The following is a 12026-nucleotide window of genomic DNA, read 5'->3' as shown; positions in this document are numbered from 1 at the left end:
GGCTAGATGTCCTTGTAGTGGTATGGACTGGAGTAGAGTGTAGTGGTATGACGGACAGTGGCGCATTGATTTAGTCACTTCATTGGGAAAATTCTAGGTTGCTGCAGTGCATTTGACATTTCTCTGGCTCGGTCAAAATGTAAGTAAGGGGTAGGGTGCCTGGCCTGTGCCGCGGTTCTCCTGTCCTGTGGCTGTGCTGGCTCCTGAATCCTGTCCCGTTGTTGTTGTACCTTAATGCTTGCTGTAGAGTAGACACACTATGTAGCCTATCCAAGCTGCCTCAGTCTGAAAGTGTTCTCTCCAGAGTGTTGTCTTGCACTCCACTGTAATTGAGTTTATTGTTGTAAAGGCTGTAATTTTTCAATACCCCGTTTGTTTTTCCATCTACACTTACAGGCCGGCCGGCCCTTTACCCTGTGCTACAGTGGGAGAAACGACTCACACGTACCTTACCAATACGCATCAGGCAGGCAGTGATACCCAAGATTGATGTGCGGAGTGTCCATGGAAGGGAGGACCAAGAAGAATGACGAGAATGATGCAACTCCTCATTTGGACCAGGATAATACAGTAACTTTAGTATCATCATTCGTCTTTACATTTATTTGCTTGCTTTTTTCTCTTTAATCATTACGACTGTGTGTTGTGGTTTGTTTGTTAATTGATCCAACTTTTTTTTAGTTTCCTTAGCTAGCTTGAAAAATGAAAGTAAGCCCGGTAGAGCAGGTAATTGGGTTCGGTCTGAGCTCTGAGGGCGTCAGACAGGCAAGGCAAATTTCAATTTCGTCCCTGACTGTACTGTCTCATTGGGTCATAGTAGTTATAGTACAACTCATTATCTCATTAACCATCAAGTTATCCTCCTCAGCATGCATGCATTTGCTTTCTCTCACTTCATACTTTGATTTCTTTGATAATGGATCATGGTCGTCTTACAAGATTGTGTTTTACTTTTGTTGTGTCCATGCATATTGTCTGTTTTTCTTTCTCAAACCTTTCCCAAAACCCCACTTCCCATCCAATCATCAATCCCTAACCCTCTTCCCCCGGGCTGTGTGATTTATATTGAGGTGTGATGTGATGACTATGTACACCAATTGATCACACGCTTGCTGGGGCAGATGTGGTGAAAGCAACAGTAATTGAATTTCAACTAAGGCAGGGCAAGGATCTTCTTCTGCTTGACCACCCATGCTGTAGTTTACTTTGTGTTCTGTTCCACTCCTCCTCCCTGAGTCTCAGTCAAGTGACTTTCTCTTTCTTTTTTCAAACGCTATTGCCAGTGTCTACTACTACCACCACTATAATGGCATCTACTCCGTCAATTTGGGAAACCAACCATGCAGCCATCAGTGTGCCGAACTTCATCATCAATCACAGGTAAGATAAGTTTGGTGGGAGGTATGGACTAGGAGGAGAGACTGACAGTACTATGACAATTAAAAATAACTCAGTGAGGGGTACTGCATCTATCGGTTTGTGTGTTACAAAATCGGCAGATCTTTTAAATCAAACACTGGCTGTGGGCATGCAGCAGCACGGAAACAAAGTAAACAACCATGTAACTTACATTGAATTCGGAAAACTGTAACCCACCACAAAAAACATTAACATCATATAAATAAATAGTAAGTATATTTTTAATATCCCCTAACAAAAATAAACTATCCCGCTCTGACCTAACCCACCCCCCTCCCTAACCCCAACGAAACGAAAGTCCATAGTCCCAATGTCCGTTGAAATCCCCAACGCCCACAAACCCACCCACCAACAAAAGGAATTAAAAAAGGGGCAAACGACGAGGTCCTCTACTGTCGGCGGGCCTTAAGGTGTTTGTCCACCAGGATCTTGACCCGCTCCTCCATGTTCTCCTCCCAGCGGGCCATCCGGCGGAGCAGCTGGCGGCGAAATGCCCTAAAGTTGCTTCCAGGGTGGGGGGCAGCAGTGCTGGAAATCGAGGCGCGGCGGCGGGCAAATGCCGGACCACGGCGCCGTGAAAGTGGAGGCCGGGCCTGACTGGGGCCCGGGGCATTGGAGGAGGCTGCAGCTTCAGCCGCCTCCTCCTCCTCCTCCTCCTGAGCCACCAGCCGGCGATAATGCTCGCAGATGGCCTCCAGTTTCCGGCGCCGGGCCCTAGCGGCCAACTCCTTCCTTGATGGTTTATTGGAAGGAGTATCATCTATATCAAAAAAGAAAAAGAACATGTTGGAGCCAATACTCTTAGCAAAACAGGAACACTAATCATTCAACACATAGTGTCACAGTATCACTAGCAAGCACAGTTCATAACATTTGGGATTTGGTGCTGGGGTAAGTATCTCTAATCCTACTTCCTTGGACTCTAACATTTGTGACCGTTTCAGACATTATTTATAAATATAATCGTACTATGTATGTACTGCGGTACACCAGTCGTGCTGTTCTTATCTGTAGTTTAGCCCAATTACATAACCTTGTTGTAGGCGGCATGCCAGGTCCATCAGCTAAGCTTGCACCCAAGAGAAACAGATATGAGCCACATGATGATGCAGACTCACGTTACTTTTATTTACTACTACTGTCTGCAGGTGGGGAAGCTCATCTTTTTGTCTGACGCCTTACGGCCGTTGGCACTGGTCATACTCTGTTACATGAGGGCAAATGGCATGCACAATTTCACTTACACCCTACCATGGGTACTACAAAAAGGCTGATTATTTATTTATCGGATCCAACGATCATTGCTTATATTCATATTATAGATGCTGCTAGTGCTAATACGATATACGACATCAGGTCGGTAGCGGTCGGTGGTGGGAGTGCTGCCGGTCGGTGACGTGGGAAGGTGCAGGGTGGGGATAGTAAACGATGGATTAAGGACATTCACAGGTAATTAAAGAATACATATAAAAAAAAACATTGCTGCACACAGTAGCACACACTGCATCGCATTCGGCGGTGCAGTGCGCACCTTGAAAATAGTTTAATTTATTTTTATGTTGATTACCTGTATTTGGCCGTAACAGTAATACACAGTTTACTCGCCAGTGCCACCCACCCGTCCCCTCCCCATGTCGCCGCCCGCCAACAATCCCACCACCAACCGCTACTGCAGAGGGTACTTTGCTTTCATTGCTTGTGTAACCAATATACATAAACATTAAACAACAGATAGGCCACCCTTTGCAGGCTGGCTGCCCCAATCGAAAATACATTAATAATAATAGGTAGGGAGTGGTCCCCAGAGTGGGAGGAAGGGGTTTCCGCTTGATAATATATGACGTGCTTGCAAACTACTGCAAGTGTACTGTATGCTCATAATACTACCTTGATTCCTCTAGGCTTTGCTACTGTCGCGCAGTTTCTGTTACATTTTCTTCAAAGTAAGAATCTCCAGTGACACTTTCCACCTATACTGTCTCTTGGTGATAGTACATCCAGGCATACATCCATTAAAGTAAACGTCTATCCTTTTGTATATATCTCTTAACAAACCTTAGTTGGTTTCACCAACAAACACCCATGCTTCTGCTCCTTCCTTCCTTGCCTTGGCTTTGAGTTTGAACCAAAAACACCGCTGATTCTTGCTATCTAGTACTATCCACCCATACTGTGTCGCCCACCCAGGCAGGCATTCTTTCACCTTCCACCCATCCTTCAACAACCCATGCATCTGATCTTATTACTATCAGACTCCTATACATGCTTCCAACAACATATCCTTCTCTGCCGGTCAGTCATATTGTTTATCTCGCCCGTCCTTCCACCCTTAGTGCTTTCCCTCTATGTTCAACACATCCATGAAGGTCATCTGATCTGAGTTTGTCTTCTCCATAAAACATTCACAGCTGATTTTGGAATCAAATAGAAGAGGCCATTGGTTACTCTACTCACGCTGGTAATGCTACGTAAAGGGTGTCTTCTTCAACCGTTGTATAATGTCGCACAGTACAGTGAAATAGTGAACACAGTTCCATCTAGCTGTAATGTCAAGAAGTAATGAATATAACTTACCGCCGCCGGCCACTGCTGCTGGATCCCCCCTGGGCCCTGTGTCTCCTGCAGGTGCCGCCAGTTCGTCTGCCCCCTCCGGAATGGCCGCATCGCTGGCCCCGACGGCACTGGTGGATGGTAGTGTGCCTAGAAAAACATCAAATTTTTTAGATGCCTGTAAACCTCCCCCTATTTTAAGTGTTCACTTGGAACATTGAACAAAAAGTTAATGCGATGCAACATACATCAGCACTAGACAGTAAGTACAGTCAGTAGACAGACACTAGTAGGATATGGTTCCACTTCCTAGGGTCATCTAGTCCTACTCTACTCTTTTGAAAGTTAGCCTGAGCCATGAGTAACCCTTTTAGATTCATCATGTCGACTACTACTCTTTTGGTGCATATTATACCTGCCAGCGTATTCATGTGCAGTAGATGCCTTTAAGGCCGCTTGACTGTTGCGTACAAGTGAAGAGGTCGAAAAAAAAACAACATATTGACTTTGTTTAGTTTATATTGCTTAGCCATCTCACATACATGTTACACTTTTTGGCATGACTGCAAAATGCTAGCATCATTCACCAGTATACTATCTAACGGCTAACTCGCAGCGTTTTTCTCATATATCATAGGCGAAAGATTCCCTTCTACAAACCAGAGATTTACAGAGCATAGTGGATGCAAGATGATGTAACCAGTATTTCTACGTTCTACGGTGAGGGATCTTCCACAATTATAAAGATCTTGGCTCTTGTTCTTGTTGTCAATCATGCACTTGTAAATGTTTACTGTTTTAATGTTAGGCTTTTTGCTGGCTTATTGACTATGGCTGTCGTAAATTAAATTTCATATTAACGATGTACAGAGTTTGATACTTGTTTCAAATAAACCTTTTGAACTTACACATAGACTCTGTGGTATTTGGTGTGGTGGAGTGGACTTACACAAGTGTGTGAGCAAAATGGTGTTTGTTATTATGTTCTGGATTGTCTCTGTCTCCGTCATCATCAACATTGTGTATCGTCTTCGTGGGGGGGTCGGGAGTGGGACCCTAATGTGAGACACTATAGCTAGTCTGTTAGGGGATCCTGGGTTTTTCGGACTGAGGTGTGATCAGTAAGATCCAACCTCCCATCAGCACCATCCTATTTTGTTGTGCATAGTTCTGTATGTGGCTCTGCAGAATCCTAGACAATAGTAGTATCATGTACTATCCGATCAAAAATACTAGTCAAATATCTGGTTGGGCATTTTGTTTGTGGTAATTGTCAAAGCCTCAACATTGAGAAGACTTGAAGAGGACAACCCAAAGGACAGGACCCAGTGGCTAGAGCTATTGGTCAATCAGAGTTTTATTGTTGCAAAGAAAACCTTCTATTAAAGAGTGGGCAACTGTGCAAGCTTCGCTACACACAGAGTAATAATAGTAATAGTAGTAGTAGTATTAGTAGCACAGAGAGTCATAGCAGAGGGAGTTAGAAGCAACTTCGAGGCAGGGATAAACAGAATTAGTAAACAGATAGTCAAGGTCAAAGAAGTAAGCTTTTGTAAAAAAGAGATTCAGAAAGTGGAACCATAATTTAGAGTTTGGGAAAAAAAAGATGCAGTAACATAACATTTAGGGAAATATAAATGTCAATCTAACCAATGGAGGACTTACTGGGGCCAGCTGCAGGAGCCTCAGTAGAGGAGAGGTCCTGGGGTTCCCCCGCCGACTCCGACCCCGTCTTCTTGCCCCTGGGTGGTGCTGATGATCATGTAAAATATAATAAAGAAAGAGACCAACATTAAGGAGTGCTGTGAGAAAAATAATAAATCATTTGGAAAAACAATAAGTCAAAGAACATTTTAGGAAACAACAAGTGCAATAAAATTGACCTATCTAATCAGATGGATCGACTACTGGCTGCTTCCTAGTGCATTTACGGATCGTCTACTTATTTATGAACACTCCAGTGTTCCTTGATCATTCTGATTCCAAATACTAACAAAGCCTAGTAAGTACCACCTGACCTACACCACCTATTCCAGACGGGCCAATTGTTCACTAAGTCTGCACTTCAATTTTTTTCAGCCATCAAATGCATAGATGATGAGATGGAGGACACATGCATAGTTGCATACATTAGTGCATACATACAACAAATTGTGGGTTGGTTGCATAATGCTGATCTAGTTCTGCTACTGACTGACCATGCTAAGCCAACCACACACTAAACAAAGTACAAAAGGTTCGACGGAGGACTGGGGTAAGCAGCACTCAGTGACAGAGGATGCGTCACGCAGACCACATAAAACAATTAGTAACTACTACTAACAAACTAAACCTAGTATCCAATATCCATCCACCACTATTTCACAGTAGGAAAATGGAAGGACTAGAGTCTCTCTAGCAAATCGCATTACCTAACTTCAGTTCTGTAAAGTAAACTCTTACATAATCAGCATCAGCACAAGCTAGCGCAAACTACGTTGCAAACAAGTAAGAGTACCACCGTGCACCTGGGTCCTTAAATCAAAGAACATTTTGCTTTTTGGAACGTAATACCAGCAACGCTTGGCACGCAGCAGTAATCTTGTTGTTCATCTAATTTAATATACACAATCAGTTACTCACCAAGCCCGATGACCTCGACACCTAGCAGGTCCAACAGGTCCTGCTCCCGGTCCAGGATGTCGGACCACCGGTGAGCTAGCTGGTTGTGGGTGCGCCGGATCCCAGTGCACCGGAACACGGCCCGGCGTACCTTCGCCCACCGACGGTGCCGCTCCTGGGTAGCGTACCCAGAGCCGGGCCTGCCGCCTGCTGCCAAGGTCAAGGGGAGGAGGCGCTGAATGAAAAAAACAAGAGCCGCCACCTCCTCCTCCCCAAACAGTTGCCGGGCCTGCACCCCTGCAGGACGCATTCTGCCGCAAGGCAGGCGGCGCTTCTCTGCGCCTGCAGGTCCCTTGCCCTTGGGACTTGGTGTGCCCTTGGCCATGGTTCTGGGGTGGGTGGGAGGCGGAAAAGAAAAGTCCGAAGGGGAAAAAAAGTTAGGGGGAAGAAGATAGAAAGAACTTTATAAAAGTAACAAAAACACAGTAAAAGTAGAAATAAAATGCAAAATATAAACTGAGGCAAACAGAGAGATAGATAATAACTAAAAAAAGTCAGGAAAAAGGCTTTAAAGACAAAGGATTGCTGAGATAAAGGGAGGATACAAAAGTAGGCCCAGAAACATGGCATAGAGTGAAAAACAAGATGGCCGCGCCCATTCGCGACCGCGTGGGTAAGTTCGCGCGATATTTCTCGCGAACATGTACAATTTATCGCGAACAAGGAAAATGCGCTCCCGAACACGTCAATGCACATCGCGAACACGCTATCCGCGACCCGGAACAGGAAATAAGGCATCGCGAGCGGGCGGGACTATAGAAAAACAAGATGGCCGCGCCCATTGGCGACCGCATGGGTAAGATCGCGAGATATATCCCCCGAGCATGCAAACAGTTCCCCGAACATGCTTACCGCGCTCGCGAACAAGAAAAAGCCATCGCGAACAGGTTGCCACAAGCAACTACGCAAGCTCGCGAAGCTTCGCGAAGGTCGCGTAGTGCAATGACATCTTCGCGAAGCTTCGCGAAGCGCGACTACGCGAACTACGCCCAGGGTTAGCGGAAACGTCCACTGTGCCCCTGGATGTTAGCCATGCCAGTGTGCCCTCTGCCTCTGAGGGAGCACACACAGGTGCCAGACGTCGCCGCAGGGCTCGGGTGCAAAGTCCACCTCCACAAGGTGAGAGCCATGGCGTCTTCTCAGGGCTTGAGGCCACCATGGTCAAAATACAGCGCCTACAAGCAAAGGCAATGATGTCGGTGCAGCGCCAAATGCGGGGCCTCAATGATACTTTTGTAAATATTGACAGGGGCATCAGCGCTATGGCTGAGGGAATGGGTGAGATGGCTGCGGGCATGCAGGACATGTCCCAGTCCGTCATGCTGCTGTGCTCGAAGCTTGATGAGGACAGGGCAGCACGGTGCCGGGAACGTCAGAGGAGAGACCCTCACACACGGGCAGTGAACTGGCTGGCAACTGCCACTTCGCTGCTCTGCAGGCGCTTGGTGGCAATGCAGGAGGGCCATGCACACTGCAGCACTGACGTGTCAAGGGGGATGGTGAGGGTCACCAGTGCACTAGAAGTGCTGCTCACCAGCCAGTCTGCCACAACTGGTGCTGTGGATGCTGGGGACAGCGAAGAAACCACCAGCAGGAGCAGCATTACCCCCCCTGTCCCAGACACACGGAGGAGCAGCAGGCGGCATGGGGCTGGCACTGGTCCCACAGCCAGTGAGGATGCACACTCAATGGCATCCCGCACTGGAGTGCGTGGGCGCAGACACTAATGCTGCACACAATAGCATGAGACAATTGGGTGAAGTAACCCTTGACTCACAAATAGTGATTGCACATTATTGATGGGACAGGTTTTCCTTTGTGTTGTGGCGTAGTGCCTCATGATTAAACTACGTCATGGCATCCAACTACTGGCTGTGTCCCCTTACTTAATCAGAAATAGGGCATGTGTTCTCTGCCCGTCTATCTCTCCCATCTGTTGCTGTTGCCACTCCTGCTGCGTTGGCCTCTGGCTGTGCAGACTCATCATCATTGTCCTCACAATCAGTTATTTCCACCTCTGTACCTCTCTTGGTGGCAAGGTTGTGCAGCATTGCACAAGTGGCAATGATCTTGCAGCAGATGATGGGTGTGTATTGGCGTGCACCTCCGCTTTTGTGGAGGCAGCGGAACCTGCTTTTCAATAGTCCAAACGTGCGCTCCACAACGTTGCGTGTTGATTTGTGTGCCACATTATATCGTCTTTCACTCAGGGTTGATGGGTGTAGGTAGGGAGTGAGGATGAATGACCGCACGGCATATGCACTATCGCCTAGGTGAGTAAGAGAGTAGCATTAGTCACATGCCTCAATACACAATCATTTGCAATCAGTATTAGGGAGCGTCACAGTGTATTACCTAGCAGGTATCCTTCTCCAAATTCTCCGGCAACCAGGCGTGTGTAGATCCCACTGTTCTGGAAGATGTAGGAGTCGTGAGTGCTCCCAGGAAACTTAGCCATGATATCAGTGATTATGTTGCCTGCATCGCAGATTACCTGCACATTTATGGAGTGGGTGGACTTTCTGTTCCTGTAGATGTGCTCAGTGGCTGCTGGTGGGCAGATTGGTATGTGTGTGCCATCAATACAGCCTATGACATGCGGGAACTGTGCCATCTGGTAAAAGTCTGTCTTGGTTTTCTGCAGTTCAGCCTGTGTGTTTGGGAAGCTGATGTAGTGTTGCATTCTCTGCATAATGGCATCCAGGAACTTCCTGAAGAAACGGGACAGGCAACTCTGGGATACCCCGCATACCGCAGCTATCACCCCCTGCTAACTGCCAGATGCAAGTATATGTAGGCTACAGAGAACCTGCACATGTGGTGGTATGGCATGCGCCCTTGTTGTTGGCTGGTCCAGGAGTGGGTGCAGGTCCCTTATCAGGTCCATGATGGTTTGTGGGTGTAGCCTGTACCTTTCATGTATCTCAGCCTCAGTCTGTTGAAAGAGTGTGATGCGCTGTCTGTAAATGCGTTCCTCCCATCTCCAAATCCTCAGACCTGCTGCCTGTAGACGTAGCCGCCTTGCAATCACATACAGAGCAGCCATGGTGTCCACGCTGTTGCATTTTGGGATTGCTTATATGCACTGTTGCTGATTACCACCTGCTTTCAATCTGTGTTAATTACCGACTCTTAAATACCGAATTTCATGGATTTCTTAAATACCGAATTTACCTACATCTCTTTTCTCGTTTTACCACTTCATATTTACCGAATCGGAAAATATGTATTCGGTAAATATGAATCGGTAATTTAGAATTCGGTAAATATGAATCGGTATTTACCGATTCATATTTACCGAAACCTTCTTTTTGGCTTCCTGCATCTCAATTGACTAAATACCGGTCGGTAACGGGATATTTACCGAATTTCGGCCGTTACCGACCGGTATTTAGCTACCTACATATGGCCCATAATGTTTTATTAGTTTTACTCTGTACTGAGAGACTGCTCAGGATAATTCATTTAAGATGTGCTGCCATAGAGAACTTATCAAACCTAAAAGAACAGAACATATATCATACATAACATACCAATATAATTATTAGGCAGAGGGAAGACGGAAAACATGTAAAAGGTGTCAAGCAATGCAATTTATTTGGTAAGAATTCTATTCAGAAAATTGATTAGGAAGGAGCTAGCGATTAGCTGGTGAGGAAAAACGTATTAGCTGTTAATTGCATCCTTTTCTGCAAAAGAAACATGTATATAACTGCTCCATTCTAGTGTATGGGAATGCATGCTGTGGATAAGCTTTACATATAGCCAGTTTTTTTCTAGCTACCTTTGATCAGTGGCCTCTCGACTGTCAGTAACAAAGTACTAAGGACAATGAAATCCCGACTTTTGACATATAAGAATTTACTTATACGACTGAATAAGAGAATGCTAGTTAACTAGTAATTTAAATGAACGCATTTTAACACAGCAATGACAGGCTTCCCTTCCTTCTTCAGCGATAATCGTGTGTGGTTCAGAGGTTTATGAACTGAAGCATACCATTTTTTTCGTTAGGCTGCTAAATTCGATCGACCTTTCATTTTTTTTTTTTTACGGAATTAAAATTCTGTTGTGTTACACCTAAAGCAAATTAATAAAAAATGTCTATGTACGGATATGTTTTATATATGCTGCATTGAATATTCCATATTTACCATGCGCTTGATTCCAAGCGTTCAAGCATCACAATTGCAACAATCAGCAGGCAAGTAATTATCATAGATTCCTGCTGGGAAAAGTTACATGATTTGGAGTCTGCAATGTCTATCATTTTTCTCTTTTTCTGCTTCCTTTCATGATTTGGATGCTTAATGACCCTAAATAGAAAGTCATCAGAATAAGCTCCTGCAAAATTACTATTGTGAAAATGGCTTTAACCACTGGGGTACAAGATTAAGCACACATCCATTCACTTTTTATTGTACATAGTAGATAGCTGTATTCCTAAATCAACTAAAGCTGTCAATGATGTTGCCTGTCATTTTTCAAGCACTTTGTGAATTATGTTAGGACTGCATCTATTTAGTATTCACAATGCTGACTCCCGCTCGCTTGTTTAAAAGGGTGCATTAGGACTGCAAATGTTGCTAGGTAATACAAAATACCTACAAGAGAAAGGAATCAGAGAAAAGAGAATGTCCCACTGCAACATACAATACAAATTGTTAACAGAGATAGTTTTTGCCTCAAACTGTTTGTTGATTGCAAACAAATATAAAATTGTTAGGTCTTTTCTTTTGGATGAAAGGTCTTATAATGTGCTTGGTGAGAATGTCACAAAGTATTCAACTGTCAATTGTCATTCCTGCAATCACAAAGGTCACGGCTCAGACTGGTATTTGAAAGCTGCTACATCTAAGCGAATATCATAGCAGTAATATGGATTTATTTGAGCAGGTCTCATGCAAAACAGATTATAATCCTACCTAATTCCCTCCACTGGGGGTGCCCTGGTTGATGATGGATATCGCCTGATGATTGAGGAGTGCAGCATCATTGATTTTAGTAGACCTGACATTGGTGTTTGACACCATCCATTATCATCGGAGAATCACACATTATGGGCTCTGCTTGGACCGTGCCCTGGCCATCTCATGACTTCTTGTATTTTCAGAGTGGTGCTCATTAGGGCTCCTCATTGTCACCCATTCTATTTAAGATTTACATTTGGCTTTTGGCTCATTTGAAATGCTGTGCTAACCTCACAACACTCAGATACTGCGTGTTTGAGCAAGGATCCATGGGTTACCAGTTTTGAGAGGGCATGCTGGCCATACTTTAGGTAACTCATAGAAAGTGAATCAGTCAGTATTACGCCTCCCAAATATGAGAAGGCAGAAATGATCATCAAGGCTCACTCAAATGTTTTCCTATACATTTGTACCATTTTCACAGTT

At 45.0% G+C, this 12026-nt stretch overlaps 1 long non-coding RNA gene across 1 annotated transcript; it reads right to left on the bottom strand.

Moving 5' to 3' along the window:
• Positions 1-1860: 1860 nt before the first annotated feature.
• LOC146789343 (uncharacterized) lies at positions 1861-5737 on the bottom strand. Its single transcript, XR_014969786.1, has 3 exons — positions 5635-5737; positions 3994-4119; positions 1861-2179 (listed from the first exon to the last, which is right to left on the bottom strand). It is a non-coding gene; the product is annotated as an uncharacterized LOC146789343 (long non-coding RNA).
• Positions 5738-12026: the final 6289 nt, after the last annotated feature.

The sequence above is a fragment of the Triturus cristatus genome, chromosome 10 (assembly GCF_964204655.1).
Source record: "Triturus cristatus chromosome 10, aTriCri1.1, whole genome shotgun sequence".
In the NCBI taxonomy this organism is placed as follows: domain Eukaryota; kingdom Metazoa; phylum Chordata; class Amphibia; order Caudata; family Salamandridae; genus Triturus; species Triturus cristatus.
The sequence above is the reverse complement of the archived record's forward strand: the minus strand, read 5'-3'. Positions and strand labels throughout refer to the sequence as shown.